The sequence below is a fragment of the Crinia signifera genome, chromosome 5 (assembly GCF_055691185.1).
Source record: "Crinia signifera chromosome 5, ASM5569118v1, whole genome shotgun sequence".
NCBI lineage: Eukaryota > Metazoa > Chordata > Amphibia > Anura > Myobatrachidae > Crinia > Crinia signifera.
In genome coordinates, this window is record NC_139221.1 from 273,662,162 (window position 1) to 273,682,938 (window position 20,777).

Genomic DNA, 20,777 nt, shown 5'->3' on the forward strand with positions numbered 1-20,777 from the left:
CGCTCAATATGGCTACAATACACATAGCTATCACATGTTTGATTCCAGGCATGCTATCTGGTCTAAAGCTCACAGCAGACTGTGCTATAGGTGAGCAGTTACCAACACACCTGTCACTAATCATCTAGGGAACTATATATATATATATATATATATATATATATATTCGGTCTGGTATTCGGTCTGGGGGCGGCCGTTCTATCTATCTATCTATTCTTCCCGAAACACAGTGGTTGGCAAACACACATACATGCATATATACACTGAATATACTATATATATATATATATATATATATATATATATATATATATATATATATATATATATATATATATATATATATATAGACATTGTAGGAGCCCCTACAATGTCTGTTTAAACAATGTGGTCACAAGCCATAGGGCAGCCCAAAACTAGGAAAGGTGAGTGCCGATGTTTAGTGTATATATATATATATATATATATATATATATATAAAAGACAAAGGTACCCAAAAATCCGCACCCAAATAGAGAACAGCAGCAACTCTGAGAGTCCCCCGTTAGCTGAGACCCAGAACAAATAGAAATACAGAACAGGAACAGAGTGCGCTTAAAGGTGAAAGTACACAACTTTTTTACACAATATAAAAATTTAATAAAAGCCCACAACACGGCTCATAAAAAATACAGTGATAGTATGATCATATATTGGAATCAATTTGACAAAATCTGTGATAATTCAGTACAACAGCAGGCCCAACGCGTTTCGTCAACCACGTGACTTCATCAGGGGCATTTGACGACTTGAAAAGCTGCAGTTGCTCTTCTTGCAGTGTCTCAAATTGACTGAACACAAATAATTAAAGTGGATAATGATATTACACCTACTGACAGAGCTCTTGTCAGTTTTTTGTGGTACGATTTTCAAAAATCCCACTCAATTACAGATGTCAGCAACACAATTCATTTTTTACCCCCGATGAGACCGCGATGGACATCGTGGGCGCCGGGCTAGGTAAAGAGTACCGAATCCGCACACAATTCAGTAATTCATCCAGGGCACTCACCATTTCGCAGATAAAAAATTAGACTTTTATTTAATCCATTATTTCCCATAGGGATCAATGTTAAAAGTGTGATTGGATGCGATTTTAGTGTTCAGCGAGCCACCGAGCCCGAAGCGTGGCGAGCTCAGCGAGCTCAGCGAGCCCCGCGAGGGGACGCGGATACCTGTGAAGCCCGCGAAGGGACGCGTTTACCTGTGAAGGTATCCGCGTCCCCTCGCGGGGCTCGCTGCGCTCGCCACGCTTCGGGCTCGGTGGCGCGCTGCGCTCGCCACACTATTCTATTCTCAACTCCACGCCGACGTGGATAGTGGGGGTATGAAAAGGTCGGAGGACGCGTACCGCCGCCGCTAGCGGGCGCGCTGCGCTCGCCACGCTTCGGGTTCACGTTGATCGTGGGGTGGCGTTAACAATTGTGGGGGCCATTTCAGACTTCAGGGGGACTATTTGGGCTCTGTGGCCCATTTAACATTGTTTCCTATGGAAAAATCGCGGGCATTGAGGCATTGAACAGTAAAATCGCATACAATCACACTTTTAACATTGTTCCCTATGGGAAATCGCGGGCATCGCGGGCATCGCACCCTTTTTTAAAGCATGCGATGGCCGCGATGCCCGCGATGGGCGCCGTGCTAGGTAAAGAGTACCGCGGATTCTTTGTGCATAAATAAATATATATATATATATATATATATATATATATATATATATATATATATGGAAGAAAGAGAAACAGAGTGCGCCCCTATCATAAATTCCATCACCAGAAGATAACGTGAACCGCACACGGGAACGCGGTAATGACGTCACGTGGAACGCACGCGGCCGAACATTCAGCATTTAGCTACTATACCCGTAACTAAGTGACCCCCCTTGATAATTTAGCAATTGTTGTCACCTTGTACCACACACATGACATGTCTAGCCATTATGTGTATTTTTTGTATGAACCATACTACATACAGATGAAAACTACATGTTTTTAATAAATGTTGTATTAATAGAGTTGCTGCCCCGACAGATATCTATTAGCGCATTGAAAGGGTATTTCTCTCGATATATATATATATATATATATATATACAGGTTGAGTATCCCTTATCCAAAATGCTCGGGACCAGGAGAATTTTGGATAACGGATTATTCCGTATTTCGGAATATTTTAATATTTCAATGATGTATTTTGAAGTATCTTGCATTTATGCTGTATAAACACATAATATACACACAAATATATTTTATTACCACATAAAATACACACAAATATATTTTATTTGTTCAAAAAACAAGGTTTCAAAACATGAAACAAAATTTGTGTACTATCTCAGATATTGAATTTAAATGCCAAGCAATCATTTTCTTGCACATATATAGTGCCAGTTACATATCATGTCCCCAGTGATGCTGTTACAAATGTCCCCAGTGAGTTTTAAGCAAAAAAAAAAATTTTTTTCACTTTCTGGAATGTCCGTATTTCGGAATAATTCGGATAACGGATATTCGGATACGGGATACTCGACCTGTATATATATATATATATATATATATATTATATTCAGTATATATATATATATATATATATATATATATATATATATATATATATATATGCATTTATGTGTGTTTGCCAACCACTGTGTTTGGGGAGGATAGATAGATAGAACTGCCGCCCCCAGACCAAATACCTGCGCTGGCTGACACATTCATTTGCAGGTCGCCAACATCCAATGATTTTCCAGTGATGAAAAGGGGGATCGCACCGCTTTGCCACCGCTTTGCCACACCCCACCTGATGGAGGCTATGCATACCTGCCGGGTATCTCCAACTGCGTCCAGCCGCACTATAGACAAACAGTATATTTATGTATCTTCAGCAGGGCTGGGCAACACCGGCCCTCCAGATGTTGATGAACTACACATCCCAGCATGCCTTGCATCAGTTTCAGCATGGCCACATAGCAAAACTAATGCAAAGCATCCTGGGATGTGTAGTTCATTAACATCTGGAGGGCCGGTGTTGCCCAGCCCTGATCTACAGTATATATTGGACCAGGTATATAACAATTCATCTCGGTCTCAACTCCCATGCTTCGCTCCGCTCCTCTCTGGAAGCTCCCCCTTCCAAATCCTGAGTTTGCCCCAGCACATCTAATTCTCTCTGCACAAGTTACATCTGCCCCACCTGCAGTGCACATGGTTTTGTCCATTAGAGAATTTGCTTTTGCAAGTGAAACAGAATCGGGCCCCATGTGTGCACTATATAAATAACTGTTAATAAATAAATAATATAAGAATATTTCCTATCTTCAAATAATTCAACGTTTAAAAAAAGGTAAAAAGTAATGGGAGTTCATGTATAAAAACATATGTACTAAGTAATTGTGCCCATATTCCAGTGCACTTCCTTTAATACAGCGACTCTCATTTAATCCATATGCATTTTACAGATTCGCTCAGCATGTAAGTGTGAAGGAGCTTTGCTGCTCATGCAGTGTGCAGGTAACAGCACAGTGTTCTTGTGGGCAATGATAGTACTAGTTGTCATCTTTAATTAAGATCAACATGATGTTTGCCTTAAAGTGCATTAAATAATCTGACCATCAAACAGTGAGCATAATATCTCACTTCTCTTCCCCATCAAACTTTATATTCCTTATAGAACAGTATTTTAAAAACATCTGATTCACAGCGTTCAGCATCTATGTTTCAGTGTCTGTTATGAGAGGATTATCAAAGTGATTTGTGCTTAAGCTCTTGTTGCATTTGCATCAGCATCCCAATGGCATTAATTATGCCCATGAATCCTGCCTCTTACATTAGTATCATCAAAGGACAGATGCAGAATATGAACAAGATGATGAGGTAGGATCCTAAAAATTTAAGGGGCAGATGTATTAAGCCTGGAGAAGAGATAAACTGGAGATAGAGTGGAGATAAAGTAAAAGGAGATAAAGCACCAGCCAATCAACTCCCAACTGTCATTTTCAAACACAGTTGATTGGCTGGTGCTTTATCTCCTTTCACTTTATCTCCAGTTTATCTCTTCTCCAGGCTTAATACATTTGCCCCTGAGGGGTAGATTTATCATTGGTGGGGTGGCGTTCGTTATGGGCACAGGTTCGCTTCACCACTATATCGTGGTGAAGTGAACCTGATTTGTGGTGAAGTGAACCTGATTTTCGCCCGAATGTATTAACACTTGCCTGCACGTTATGGGAGTGCGTTATCCCCTCCTGCCGGGGAAACGCTTCCTCCCATAACGAATGCTCTAGGCGTCCGGCGGCGTCTTCTGCGCATGCGCCAGATACCTTGGTCTCGCGTTGTGTACCCGGCGCATGCGCAGTTTTCCGCTTGCTGGTCTCCGGCGTCTTCAAATTCAAACTGCGCATGCGCCGGGTAATGTTCGCCGGGGGTGCTGTGTACCCGGCACATGCGCAGTTTAAAAAATCGCGTCCATTACGTCCATCGCATGCCTTAAGTTAAGGCATGCGATGCGACCGATGCGATGGACGCGATTTTACATAGGGAACAATGTTAAATGGGCCAATGGACCAGATTTTTCATTGTATACCCACCCTTATGGGTATTTTACATGTGAAATGCCCCCCCCCCCCCATTGTTAACGCCACCCAACGATGAACGCCAACCCGAAGCGTCCTCCGACCTTTTCATACCCCCACTATCCACATCGGCGTGGAGTTGATGTTATATAGTGTGGCGAACGCATCGAGCCTACAAGCCCGAAGCATGGCGAGCGCAGCGCGCCCCGCGAGGGGACGCATAATACCTGTGAAGTAGTGCGCGTCCCCTCGGTGGCTCGCTGCGCTCGCCACACTATATAAAGTCAGCTCCACACCAACGTGGATAGTGGGGGTATGAAAACGGCGTACCGCCGCCGCTCGCCACGCTTCGGGTTGGCGTTCATCGTGGGGGGGATTTGACCCATCAGGGTGGGTATACAATGAAAATTGGGGTCTGGGGGGCATTTAATATTGGGCCCAATGTAAAATTGTGTCTCAGGGACCATTTTACATTGGTTCCGATTTAAATCAACGCAATTTTTTAGGACCCGATGGATACAATCAAAATCGCAGGCGCCGTGCTAGGAAACAAGTACCCTTAACTTTTATTTATTTTGTTAGAAGCAAGAGAAAAAATTGTTAAAAAACACAAATACAGTAAACAAACAACAAGTAGTGTGTGTTAAAACTAGGCACGTGCGGGCGTGTCGTGTGTGCTTCACTTTTTTCGCTTTGCCTTGACAAAGCGGCTAAGCGGAAACGCGTGTTTCCTAGAACGGCGCCCGTCGCAGGTGATCGCATACCTTAACTTAAGGTATGCGATGGACGCGACCGACGCGATTTCAGGGCTATTTTTAGCCTTTTCCCCGACAATTACAAAAAAGCGTCCATCACGTCCATCTCATGCCTTAAGTTAAGGCATGTGATGCGACCGATGCGATGGACGCGATTTTACATAGGGAACAATGTTAAATGGGCCAATGGACCAGATTTTTCATTGTATACCCACCCTTATGGGTATTTTACATATTTTAAAACTAGGCACGTGCGGGCGTGTCGTGTGTGCTTCACTTTTTTCGCTTTGCCTTGACAAAGCAGCTAAGCGAAAACGCGTGCTCTGCAACTCAGCCGTGCGGGCGCAGCTCACTGTGTGCTCCGTGTCATTACCTCTTGTGTGACAGTTGCTCCAGTTCCAGCCCTTTTCAGGGCTCTGCCCGCTCTGTTATAATCTATGCTTTATACCAGTAATATGTGTATGATTTGAATTACATGTACCTAGTGGGGAGATTTACAGTGTGCACGCAGCTCACTGCTGAATACGTGCGCTTACTTGTATATCTGCACAGTAACAGCCACTTAGGCTCCAGCAGATCAGATAATATCCAATCTGTGCTTATATCTATGACAAACCACATTAGAATTGTCTAAATTAACGTGGGGACATTAACAATCTAATCTTTGTGGAGAAGGACACCAGCAGAGAATTCGCATCTGCTGCAGTAGCCCTATCTAACTCCATCAAGATTGTCTCCCACGAGCTTGCCACACAATCTCTGCTAGAATAAGCAGTAATTACATTAATAAGAGGGAATTAAGATATAATTTATATCCCTTATACTCACCTCAAAATTGTGTGAGCCTATAGACCAGTGATTTTCAACCTTTTTACCTTTGCGACACACTAAATAAGATTTTAAAATTACCAAGGCACACCATGAGATCCCCACAGGTCAAAACACATTGGCCCCCACAGGAAAAAAACAAACCTATTGGCCCCCATATAAAAACCAATCACACTGGTCGCCACAGGTAACAAAAATAAAATACATTGGCCCTTTGCATGAAAAGAAGAGACCATAAAAAACAGTTGAACTGGTGGTGGCTGTAAACTGGTTTGGGCATCTCTAGATCTGGGGGCACACTTGAGAACAGCTCAAGGCACACTAGTGTGCCACGGCACAGTTGTTGAAAAACACTGCTATAGACAATCTCTGTATAATCAACCCATAGGTTTCAGTACGGCAATACAACAGAGCTTAGTGCAGTGTAACCAATCTGGATGATTGACACACTCTATACAATCTTCAAATTTGTTGCTAATTATCCTTTGAACTGCAGAACACATTGTTACGAGTGCTTATTTAGCCAATATTATAATAAAAGTGTCTGTTCAAGGGTATCCTATAAATTCCCAGATTGAGTAACAGCCAGAACCGAGCTTGTCCAATCTCTAATATTGTGTATAAACCAGTGGAGCACACACGACACGCCCGCACGTGCCTAGTTTTAACACACACTACTTGCTGTTTGTTTATTTATGTTTTTTAACACTTTTTTCGCTTGCTTCTAACAAAATAAAGTTTTTTTGTATACAATTTCTTGTTGGTGCACCACACCAGGACAAATCTTCTTCTTTCCTTGTTTTCCATGAACATAACACATTTGTTAGTGGTAGCACACCCCTATAAGATAATCTTCCTGTACAGATTTGCCAACCATATATAAGGGGGCCTGACAGATACATGCCATTTGATTACAATCCACAAGTCTTGTGCGATTGCACCCAACCTGTGCATAATATGAGGTGCCACCTTGCTGAGGCTTATAGTGTCACACACAAAGAGAAAAAAGATGCGTATGCACTACTAATCGTTACTACATTAGAATTGCAATACATTTCGCAATATATTTTGCAATTATCAAAAGCGATATTGTCATCTATGCCTGCAGTGACAGAGCAGTGTTAATGTAATCTTTGGAGCAATCTTTCCAAATATGGAATGTCCCCTTAAAGATTACATATGTCAGCAGGTATAGGGCCAGATGCACTAAACTTCAAAAGTGATAACATAGAGAGTGATAACCAACCAACCAACCAATCAGCTCCTACCTGACATTTTTCAAAAACAATCTGTGACATGGAAGTTAGGAGCTGATTGGCTGGTTTGTTATCACTCTCAATTTTTGAAGCTTAGTGCATCTTGCCCATATGGTGTAATGCACTTCTAGGCATACACTGTAGTTTATTCTGGGTGTTATGTTTGTGGCATGGGGTCTACATGACCAGGACTAGATAAACAATGGGACAGGTGCAGTTGTAACTCCAGACTTACTATTACAAATAGACCCTCAGGATATCATTGGTTTAATCATTGGGCTAAATTCCTGGATCCATGTGTTATCGAACAAATACAGGTCTCTTAGGGATGCTTATCGGGGATTCTGCCATGTGTCCCTGAGGCACGCAAAGCGTAATCCCCAATAACTGCTTCCTTGGGCAACTGAGGAAGTTCAACATCCCACAGAAGCTTCTGATCCTCTTCTACTCTGCGATTGTGGCTTCTGTAATGTGCTCCTCAATACTGGTCTGGTACGGCTCCGCCAGCAAGAGAGACAAATTCAGACTCCAAAAGTTAGTCAGAACTGCGGAGAAGATAATCGGGACAGACCTTCCCTCTGTCCAGGACCTGTACCTGTCCAGAGCAAAAAAGGGGGCAAGGAAGATAGTCAAGGACCAACTACATACTGGCCATGGCTTGTTTAACTTGCTGCCATCAGGCAGACGCTACAGGGCTATTCCCACCAGGTCCACCAGAAGCCTAAAAAGTTTCTTCCTTCGAGTGGTTCACCTCTTGATACGTGAACTCATGGACACCTCACTTTCTAGTCTCGCCATCACCTTTTTCACATAATCTAACACAGTGTCCCCTCGGAATAACTTTGTGTATGACTGTACATGTTCCCCCACCTGTTTATATTGTTTATACTGTATGCTGTTTACTTGTTACCCACCTGGCTGCTGCACAGCAAACTGAAAACAAATTCCTAGCATACACAAGTATACCTGGCAAATAAAGCTGATTCTGATTCTGATTAAGGTAGGTGGTGGTACTGACCAATGCGGCTTACCTCGTTACCTACTGGCCACTCAGTAATTTGCCACTTGCTACCACCGGACATGTAGATGTATAATATATATATATATATATATATATATATATATATATATACAAAATTTTGAAATCAGGGCACTCACCAAACAGCAATACTTCAAGTGCTTTTTATTCCATCACTGGAAAGACATGTAGTAAGCCGACGTTTCGGACCTATTGCAGGCCCTTAATCATGGCGTCCTGTGTCCCACATTGAGTTGCATTCTATGTGGGACACAGGACACCATGATTAAGGGCCTGCAATAGGTCCGAAACGTCTGCTTACTACATGTCTTTCCAGTGATGGAATAAAAAGCACTTGAAGTATTGCTGTTTGGTGAGTGCCCTGATTTCAAAATTTTGTGGACTTGGACCATATTGAAAAATGTGTGCCTGATGGGAGCACCACCTGTGATGATTTATGACCGTGAGTGCATTGGAAACAATACTGTATATATATATATATATATATATATATATATATATATATATATATATATATATATATATATATAAGACTGGACGGCGGCGGCACTCGTAATAAAGCAGAAAAAATCACCAGGAGACTGGATGCATTACCAACGTTTCGAGGCCGTGTGCCTCTTTATCAAGGTGCAAATAGACAGGGGTACAATGATAAAAAACATACCTTTATCCCCTTCCGTTGAGCCTGGCGTCCACGCCAACGTCTCCTCCCGGCGCCGTGACATGACATCATAGGTCCGTTGTGGAGGGGCGGGCGTCTGGCCGGCATCACACAGTGGGCGTGCTAAAAAAATACATAGTATTCAAGTGAGTAAGAGCATGTTATTAAACATGCAAGCGTGACAATATCATATAACAATAGGTGCTTCATGTATTTCCACATATATATCTTTGGTGCAACTAATGGAGTGAAAAAAAACATCAAATACGTGCTGATATGGCAATACTTAAAAATATACAAACAGTGACAAAATATGTGAAAAGAAGCAAAACTACATATACCATACATAAAAAAACTTAAATACATTGAACATATAGACACGGACATGATCACAAAACAGTTAAGCTCTCTAAAATATTTGTAAAACAGGTATGTTATGAGCTCCATGAGTTACAATGGTCGACATATCGTGTCGACTCACTCTAAGATCATGGACCACTGCCTATGCTGAACAATATTATGTTCTTAGGAATTAATGCTCAATTAATTGTTTCTACATGGGTCAACTTGGTGCAAAATGAAAGTACTGATTCAGGATTATGGAAAAAACACTGAATCTCAACTGTGTATCACTATGTGTACCTGGGTCACTAAGGGCCCTGGGTAAACTGATATACGGTCTTAATTAAATCTTTGCTCATAAAAAATAGGAAAGGCCAGCATGTTCATTAAGCCCTTTTGGGGCCAAAGTTTCCAACCTAAAAATCCATCTGCTCTCAGCCTGACATAGCCGGAGTCCTCTGTCGCCTCCTCTTTTGGATTTGGGGATCTGCTCAATGATGCGATATTTCAATGAGGTTAGTGGATGTTTGGCCTCAAAGAAATGGCGAGCAACAGGCTGCTCGCTCACTCCAGTGGCCAAAGCGCTTTTTATAGCAGACCTGTGTGCTGCTGCTCTCTCGCGGAATGTGCGTACTGTCTTACCGACATAGTGTCGGCCACATTGACAGCTGATAAGGTACACCACAAAATCAGACATACAGGTCACTCTTTGTCGAATTTTTATTGGACGTCCAAAGAATGGGTGATAAAAGGTATCGCCCGGGGTCATAAATGTACATGTAGTGCACCCACTACATTTAAAGCACCCGTTCTTTGGGGTGCCCAAAAAGGTGGGTCGTTGGATGGAAGGTGTGGTAATGTCATTTTTAACCAAAAAGTTTTTAATGTTCTTGCCCCGCGTGTAAGCACACATAAGTTTCTTATTTTGCAGGGAATGTAAGGCGGGGTCAGTATTTACTAAGGGCCAGTTTTTTCTGGTAATTTTACTGATTTCAGTACTGGCTGGATGGAATGAGTTGACCCAAATGAGACTATTGTCTCCCTTATTTTTAGGGGATGCCTGTAATGCTTGATGTCTAGTCATATTGATTACTTTAGATTTTGTTTTTAAGAGAGCCTCTTTAGCGTAACCCCTAGCTAGAAATTTATCCACCATTTGATTTAGGGATTGCTCGATCTCAGTGGGATCACTGACGATTCTGCGCACCCTTAGCATTTGGGATAGGGGTAGTCCCCTTTTTAGGGGGGGAGGATGATGGCTGGTTGCTAACAATAAATTGTTGCGATCTGTGTCTTTGCAGTGCAACGATGTAGTCAATTTGTTGTTTACAATAGTAATTTTGACATCAAGGAACACAATGCTTTGTTGGTCAATGGCATAGGTAAATTTTACCGCAGAACTGGATGCATTATGATTAACAATGACCTCCTCAAACATCTCTTTAGAGCCTGTCCAGAAAATCAGCAGATTATCTATATACCTGGTATATAGCAACAGATGTCTGCTGATCTCCTGGTCGGCAAACAATGCCTGTTGTTCAACCTGGAACATATAACTATTGGCCAGCGATGGGGCCACTGAGGACCCCATCGCACAGCCGCAAAGCTGCAGATAGTATCGATTGTCAGCCATAAAATAATTCCGTTGAAGGGTTAGTTGGAGTAATTGCATGTACAGTTCAATGTCGGGTCCCTTGTAACAAGGATTGTCGGTAATTAGTGCACGGACCGCCGCAAGCCCCCCCTCATGTGGGATACATGTGTAGAGGCTTGCGACGTCCACAGTGCACAGCCAGCAATCCCTGGGTACTTCCTTGAGGGCAGCCAATTTCAATAGCAAAGAATTGGTGTCTTTGAGGTAAGACGGTCTCTCCTGTACACAGGGCTGTAGGAACGAGTCCAGGAAGATCGATATTGCCTGGTACAGAGAGCCCCGGGCAGAGATGATGGGTCTCCCCGGAGGCTCCCTGCTGTTCTTATGTATTTTTGGCAAAAGATACATCAATGGAACAATCGGAAAGGGAGTCGTCAGGGCATCACTGGTGGTGTGATCAATGCTGCCATCATTGAGTGCACCTTCCAAGATGCAATCAAGTTCTTGTTTGTAGTCAAAGGTAGGGTCCTTAGTCAAAAGACGGTAGGTGGAATGGTCAGCCAGTTGTCTGGACAATTCTTTTAGGTAATCCTTCGAGTCTTGTATCACCAGTCCCCCACCTTTGTCCGCTGCACGGAACGTGATGGAGGAGTCATCACTAAGTGATTTCAACGCTTTCCATTCCTCAGCCGAGAAATTGGAACAGATGGTGGCTTTTTGTGTCAATGCTTGCGAAGTTTCTTGTTCAATGCGTCGACAGAATGTTTTAATCGACGCATTGTTGGAGAGTGGGTCGAATTTGGATTTTTTAGCAATTTTTCCGGGGGATGCAAACAGCTGGGGGTTGAACAGGCTTGTCTTGGAAGAACTCTTTGAGCTTTAATTGTCTGTTGACAGAGGACTCCGGCTATGTCAGGCTGAGAGCAGATGGATTTTTAGGTTGGAAACTTTGGCCCCAAAAGGGCTTAATGAACATGCTGGCTGTGAGGGTACGAGTTCCTCAATCACTCAGACACCGAGCAGATGAAACCAGAAGAATGGTTTATTTTCCACAGCACGCACAAATAGACAATAAACAGTGGCAAAGGTAAATTGCAGAGTAGAAAGATATTCAGGTAGCAGGCCCAAACAGACAGTCCTTGTATAGTCACAGTCCCAGATCAGTTTCACAGGGCAAACTATCACTTAATCCCCACAGCAGTGATAGCATATAAGTCCACACGATACCTTGTGTAAATCCACACAACACAGACGCTCCACACCAGAGCTTGGTAGGATGCCCCCTTCCCGGGCAAACGATGTGTTCCACAAGATCCAGTGAAGGGTAGGACCCCTGAGACCGGATTGCGACTAACATACTGAGCTGGCAGGTGTACAAGTCATTTTAAAAACTTCCAATTTCCCACGCTTCTCCATACCATCAGTGGGCTTGCACTCAATCCCTATTGGTGGATTCAAGTCAGGTTTATCCCCCCTCCCAGGTACTGCTGCTGCCCATCTGCTTCTGCCCCCTGCTGGGGTCGGTTCCAGAAAGTCTGGAAGTAGCCAAGATATGCATAGCAGAGTCAACACAAGATATAAAACACAGTCTGATTACATTATGTGGTGGTCACCCCCTGTGGACAACCCTCCTGTTGATAGTAGGGGAATTTGATCACCCCCTGTGGTGATTGTCCTTCAGCTATCCCCCTCATGTAAACAGCAGGAACAATAATCGGCTGATTACATTATGGGCTGATCACCCCCTGTGGTGGCCGGTTCCACAAAGTCTGCTAGAGCCCAGAGGTTTGCAAAGAATTGTAAACCCCCCTGTGGAGATTGCCCCTCAGCTTCCACCCTCCTGTGATAGCAGGAACAAAAGTATGGTAATGGGACATAACCTTTTGGTGACTTATTTCCTGGGTATTTCCTGGCAGACCATATTAGGGCGAGAGCGATCTGATCTGGAACTACACACACATATAGGGAGTATATAGACATATATGGAGAACAAGAGGGTACCGACGGACTAAAATAGTACATTAATTACTACACCTAATAAAATATAGTAATTACAGATTTACAGTGAATCTGATAACCTCACATTCCTTCCCCTACTATTGTAGTCCCGGTACCCAGCTGTTCAGGAACCAATAACAACCTGGAATAGCGGGATGCAGAGCCGAGAATCTGGGGTTTGGATATACCACCTGAGTCCCACAGGGTGACATCATACCAAACCCATCTTGTAAAAGGCGGCTGGTTTGCAGAACCAGCAAGGGCATGATTACAGTCTAAGTCATACATTGGAACTAACAAGGGCTGTAGCAATTCCTCTTCTTCGGATTCTGGGTACCCCCCCTCTGCAACATTGTAACCTACTAATACTTTTGCCTCGGGCACAATGGGGCAGGGACCACTTTCCACCTCCCCCTCTTGCCCAAGGAACAGGGGCCAAACAGCAGGCCAATATAGGGGCTCTGGCCCTGGCACTTCCACCACCCCGTCATGTCCTTCCTCCCCCAAACCCAAACTAGGGGCATGGCAAATTTCAGTCCAGCATTTGGTCTCAATGTCCAGGGCTGAGGAGGGACCCTCCATCACAAACAATTCCGCTGGTGGCTGCAGGACAGGCTGTGTCAGCTCTGTCCCCTTAAAAGCCAGACGCTCACCTGCAGCTACTTCTGCGCACACCTCCTTCTCCGCGATAGCCTCCTTCCCCAGCTGAGTATGCTGGGCAGCCCGAAACACGACGTCATCTGTGACTGGTGGGCTGGTGGCCTGGATGTTGTCGGATACTCCTCTAACCACGGCGATCTCTTCTTGGACGCAGTCCTCATAGATCCCCTGGCAGCAGGATAATAGCTCTGCATCTCCCACCTCAGCAAAAGGGAAGCAGTAGTGCAGCTCCTCCTGAATAACCTCCTTCACTTTGGGGATAACCTCCCCCTGCAGAGAACACTGAGCAGCTTCCTCCCTAGGATGGGGGAGAAGCAATTGCAAACGGTGCCTTTCATCACGCCCCCTGCGACACTGATCTTGCCATGCTGGGGTATCCAGGAGCCCCCGATCAATCGCCTCTTCCTCTGCCACCACGAAGCACTCCTCCAGACACTGCAATTGTTCCCACACACTCAACTGTGCACCGAAATGGAGAATCCATGCTCGGTAATCAGCAAATGCATTTGTAGGATCTCCCTGATCGTGAAGGATCTGCTGAAGGATTTCCCCGCGAGTGCAGGATCGGATGGGTATCCCTCGCAGCTGACCTTCTGCTATCAGCTCCTCCATACTCATTTCTTCAAGGGCAGTTAGGGGCCCCCCTGACAACGACCCTTCTCTTGCAGTAACAATTAATTCTGTGGCAGACCCCTCGGTTGTCTGCCCAGATTGCAGTAGCCCCCTTCTAGACCTTTCCTCTGGTTCTATCTGGGGCATCAATGTATTCTGGACTTGTCCTTCAGCCTCAGAATATTGTCCTCTTTGTAGCATCTGGGTAACTGTGGCAATCACTTCCTCTGTAAATTCTACAAACTCTGGCTCTCCTAGCAGATTCCAAGAAGTGGCCTCACCTTTACAGTGCAGGAATGCATCCCCTAGGTAACACACTTTGTCCTGTATGCTGGATACTCTCCACCCGCTGACCATCTGCTGAGCGTCTTCCCAGTACTTCCAGATATACTGCATTTTCCTGACAATAAATAACAGATCCGGCTTCCCAGCCTGCCGATACACTGAAGAACCTCCATCCCTGAGCTCCTCTGCTACAGGGGTCTTGAGGCATCGATTTTCTTTCCTTGGAAACATTTTCCCTTTCACAGGACTGACACCTGCTCACTTGCTGAACATCACCTTATTGCATTTTCCGTTTCCTTACATATGGTCTGATCCTCTGTTCTCTGTGCTTTCTGTGCTCGATGGTTGGTGTCTGAATGATCCCACTGTCGCTGCCGCCAAATGTGAGGGTACGAGTTCCTCAATCACTCAGACACCGAGCAGATGAAACCAGAAGAATGGTTTATTTTCCACAGCACGCACAAATAGACAATAAACAGTGGCAAAGGTAAATTGCAGAGTAGAAAGATATTCAGGTAGCAGGCCCAAACAGACAGTCCTTGTATAGTCACAGTCCCAGATCAGTTTCACAGGGCAAACTATCACTTAATCCCCACAGCAGTGATAGCATATAAGTCCACACGATACCTTGTGTAAATCCACACAACACAGACGCTCCACACCAGAGCTTGGTAGGATGCCCCCTTCCCGGGCAAACGATGTGTTCCACAAGATCCAGTGAAGGGTAGGACCCCTGAGACCGGATTGCGACTAACATACTGAGCTGGCAGGTGTACAAGTCATTTTAAAAACTTCCAATTTCCCACGCTTCTCCATACCATCAGTGGGCTTGCACTCAATCCCTATTGGTGGATTCAAGTCAGGTTTATCCCCCCTCCCAGGTACTGCTGCTGCCCATCTGCTTCTGCCCCCTGCTGGGGTCGGTTCCAGAAAGTCTGGAAGTAGCCAAGATATGCATAGCAGAGTCAACACAAGATATAAAACACAGTCTGATTACATTATGTGGTGGTCACCCCCTGTGGACAACCCTCCTGTTGATAGTAGGGGAATTTGATCACCCCCTGTGGTGATTGTCCTTCAGCTATCCCCCTCATGTAAACAGCAGGAACAATAATCGGCTGATTACATTATGGGCTGATCACCCCCTGTGGTGGCCGGTTCCACAAAGTCTGCTAGAGCCCAGAGGTTTGCAAAGAATTGTAAACCCCCCTGTGGAGATTGCCCCTCAGCTTCCACCCTCCTGTGATAGCAGGAACAAAAGTATGGTAATGGGACATAACCTTTTGGTGACTTATTTCCTGGGTATTTCCTGGCAGACCATATTAGGGCGAGAGCGATCTGATCTGGAACTACACACACATATAGGGAGTATATAGACATATATGGAGAACAAGAGGGTACCGACGGACTAAAATAGTACATTAATTACTACACCTAATAAAATATAGTAATTACAGATTTACAGTGAATCTGATAACCTCACACTGGCCTTTCCTATTTTTTATGAGCAAAGATTTAATTAAGACCGTATATCAGTTTACCCAGGGCCCTTAGTGACCCAGGTACACATAGTGATACACAGTTGAGATTCAGTGTTTTTTCCATAATCCTGAATCAGTACTTTCATTTTGCACCAAGTTGACCCATGTAGAAACAATTAATTGAGCATTAATTCTTATGAACATAATATTGTTCAGCATAGACAGTGGTCCATGATCTTAGAGTGAGTCGCCACAATATGTCGACCATTGTAACTCATGGAGCTCATAACATACCTGTTTTACAAATATTTTAGAGAGCTTAACTGTTTTGTGATCATGTCCGTGTCTATATGTTCAATGTATTTAAGTTTTTTTATGTATGGTATATGTAGTTTTGCTTCTTTTCACATATTTTGTCACTGTTTGTATATTTTTAAGTATTGCCATATCAGCACGTATTTGATGTTTTTTTTCACTCCATTAGTTGCACCAAAGATATATATGTGGAAATACATGAAGCACCTATTGTTATATGATATTGTCACGCTTGCATGTTTAATAACATGCTCTTACTCACTTGAATACTATGTATTTTTTTAGCACGCCCACTGTGTGATGCCGGCCAGACGCCCGCCCCTCCACAACGGACCTATGATGTCATGTCACGGCGCTGGGAGGAGACGTTGGCGTGGACGCCAGGCTCAACGGAAGGGGATAAAGGTATGTTTTTTATCATTGTACCCCTGTCTATTTGCACCTTGATAAAGAGGCACACGGCCTCGAAACGTTGGTAATGCATCCAGTCTCCTGGTGATTTTTTCTGCTTTATTACGAGTGCCGCCGCCGTCCAGTCTTGTGTACCCCAAGGTCCTCTTGGGTTCTTCTCACGGAAGGCACCGTGCTTTATTGCTTAGATACTAAAGCAGCCCTTGTTGGAGTGCCGCCACACGATATCGATATATATATATATATATATATATATATATATATATATATATATAAAATTAATAATGTAATTCCCAATGCACTCCGGTTTAATTTTGTTTTCATCCGGAGGTGCTCCCGCCTGTCACACAAGCACAGCTTATGGTCCAAATGTAAAGTGAGTTGCTTTTTCTGTGAGATCCAGGACGCCATGATTAAGGGCCCTGTTGGGTCCGAAACGTCGGCATACTTGTTGTGCATTATGGAATAATAATAAAAAGAAGCATTGCCTTACAGCTGCTTGGTGAGTGCCCTGATTCTAAGTGACTATATATATATATATATATATATATATATATATATATATATATATATATAGATACAGAAGTACCAACACACTCGCCATTCCTAGGAATGGGGTGCAACCTGCACCCACATCCCAGGGTGGGGTGCGGTGGCCTGTGACCACACACTCTAGTAAATACAAACACAGGGGGCCCAGCACTCACTACAACAAACTAACTCACCTTAACATTCAAATAATCAATAAATAAATAATGGGGTTTTAGTTCATGAATTGATCAATGCATTTAAGCTTGCAGCCCATCGCCAAGGGACCCCATTTCACTGCAAGTCCTACACTAGCAACTGGTTTTCTTGGGAACCTGGTACCTGCTTACACATCATAGCTAAAATGAACATGTGTTTTTTTTCCTGGGTTAATGCTCAACTGCCAAGTAAATTATGGCTTTTATAAGGTGAGACAATCCCAAACACAGGACCTGAATTAGTATTAAAGGGGCAGCTGTCACAGGTTTCAGGTAAATGAGCTTATCTAGGGTACATGAGAAAGCTATGATCACAGTAACAGAGGTTAATTAAAAATCAACCCAAATATATAGATACAGAAGTACCAACACACTCGCCATTCCTAGGAATGGGGTGCAACCTGCACCCACATCCCAGGGTGGGGTGCGGTGGCCTGTGACCACACACTCTAGTAAATACAAACACAGGGGGCCCAGCACTCACTACAACAAACTAACTCACCTTAACATTCAAATAATCAATAAATAAATAATGGGGTTTTAGTTCATGAATTGATCAATGCATTTAAGCTTGCAGCCCATCGCCAAGGGACCCCATTTCACTGCAAGTCCTACACTAGCAACTGGTTTTCTTGGGAACCTGGTACCTGCTTACACATCATAGCTAAAATGAACATGTGTTTTTTTTCCTGGGTTAATGCTCAACTGCCAAGTAAATTATGGCTTTTATAAGGTGAGACAATCCCAAACACAGGACCTGAATTAGTATTAAAGGGGCAGCTGTCACAGGTTTCAGGTAAATGAGCTTATCTAGGGTACATGAGAAAGCTATGATCACAGTAACAGAGGTTAATTAAAAATCAACCCAAATATAGAGATACAGAAGTACCAACACACTCGCCATTCCTAGGAATGGGGTGCAACCTGCACCCACATCCCAGGGTGGGGTGCGGTGGCCTGTGACCACACACTCTAGTAAATACAAACACAGGGGGCCCAGCACTCACTACAACAAACTAACTCACCTTAACATTCAAATAATCAATAAATAAATAATGGGGTTTTAGTTCATGAATTGATCAATGCATTTAAGCTTGCAGCCCATCGCCAAGGGACCCCATTTCACTGCAAGTCCTACACTAGCAACTGGTTTTCTTGGGAACCTGGTACCTGCTTACACATCATAGCTAAAATGAACATGTGTTTTTTTTCCTGGGTTAATGCTCAACTGCCAAGTAAATTATGGCTTTTATAAGGTGAGACAATCCCAAACACAGGACCTGAATTAGTATTAAAGGGGCAGCTGTCACAGGTTTCAGGTAAATGAGCTTATCTAGGGTACATGAGAAAGCTATGATCACAGTAACAGAGGTTAATTAAAAATCAACCCAAATATATAGATACAGAAGTACCAACACACTCGCCATTCCTAGGAATGGGGTGCAACCTGCACCCAAATCCCAGGGTGGGGTGCGGTGGCCTGTGACCACACACTCTAGTAAATACAAACACAGGGGGCCCAGCACTCACTACAACAAACTAACTCACCTTAACATTCAAATAATCAATAAATAAATAATGGGGTTTTAGTTCATGAATTGATCAATGCATTTAAGCTTGCAGCCCATCGCCAAGGGACCCCATTTCACTGCAAGTCCTACACTAGCAACTGGTTTTCTTGGGAACCTGGTACCTGCTTACACATCATAGCTAAAATGAACATGTGTTTTTTTTTTTTTTCCTGGGTTAATGCTCAACTGCCAAGTAAATTATGGCTTTTATAAGGTGAGACAATCCCAAACACAGGACCTGAATTAGTATTAAAGGGGCAGCTGTCACAGGTTTCAGGTAAATGAGCTTATCTAGGGTACATGAGAAAGCTATGATCACAGTAACAGAGGTTAATTAAAAATCAACCCAAATATATAGATACAGAAGTACCAACACACTCGCCATTCCTAGGAATGGGGTGCAACCTGCACCCACATCCCAGGGTGGGGTGCGGTGGCCTGTGACCACACACTCTAGTAAATACAAACACAGGGGGCCCAGCACTCACTACAACAAACTAACTCACCTTAACATTCAAATAATCAATAAATAAATAATGGGGTTTTAGTTCATGAATTGATCAATGCATTTAAGCTTGCAGCCCATCGCCAAGGGACCCCATTTCACTGCAAGTCCTACACTAGCAACTGGTTTTCTTGGGAACCTGGTACCTGCTTACACATCATAGCTAAAATGAACATGTGTTTTTTTTTTCCTGGGTTAATGCTCAACTGCCAAGTAAATTATGGCTTTTATAAGGTAAGACAATCCCAAACACAGGACCTGAATTAGTATTAAAGGGGCAGCTGTCACAGGTTTCAGGTAAATGAGCTTATCTAGGGTACATGAGAAAGCTATGATCACAGTAACAGAGGTTAATTAAAAATCAACCCAAATATATAGATACAGAAGTACCAACACACTCGCCATTCCTAGGAATGGGGTGCAACCTGCACCCACATCCCAGGGTGGGGTGCGGTGGCCTGTGACCACACACTCTAGTAAATACAAACACAGGGGGCCCAGCACTCACTACAACAAACTAACTCACCTTAACATTCAAATAATCAATAAATAAATAATGGGGTTTTAGTTCATGAATTGATCAATGCATTTAAGCTTGCAGCCCATCGCCAAGGGACCCCATTTCACTGCAAGTCCTACACTAGCAACTGGTTTTCTTGGGAACCTGGTACCTGCTTACACATCATAGCTAAAATAAACACATGTTTTTTTTTTTTCCTGGGTTAATGCTCAACTGCCAAGTAAATTATGGCTTTTATAAGGTGAGACAATCCCAAACACAGGACCTGAATTAGTATTAAAGGGGCAGCTGTCACAGGTTTCAGGTAAATGAGCTTATCTAGGGTACATGAGAAAGCTATGATCACAGTAACAGAGGTTAATTAAAAATCAACCCAAATATATAGATACAGAAGTACCAACACACTCGCCATTCCTAGGAATGGGGTGCAACCTGCACCCACATCCCAGGGTGGGGTGCGGTGGCCTGTGACCACACACTCTAGTAAATACAAACACAGGGGGCCCAGCACTCACTACAACAAACTAACTCACCTTAACATTCAAATAATCAATAAATAAGGACCCCATCGCACAGCCGCAAAGCTGCAG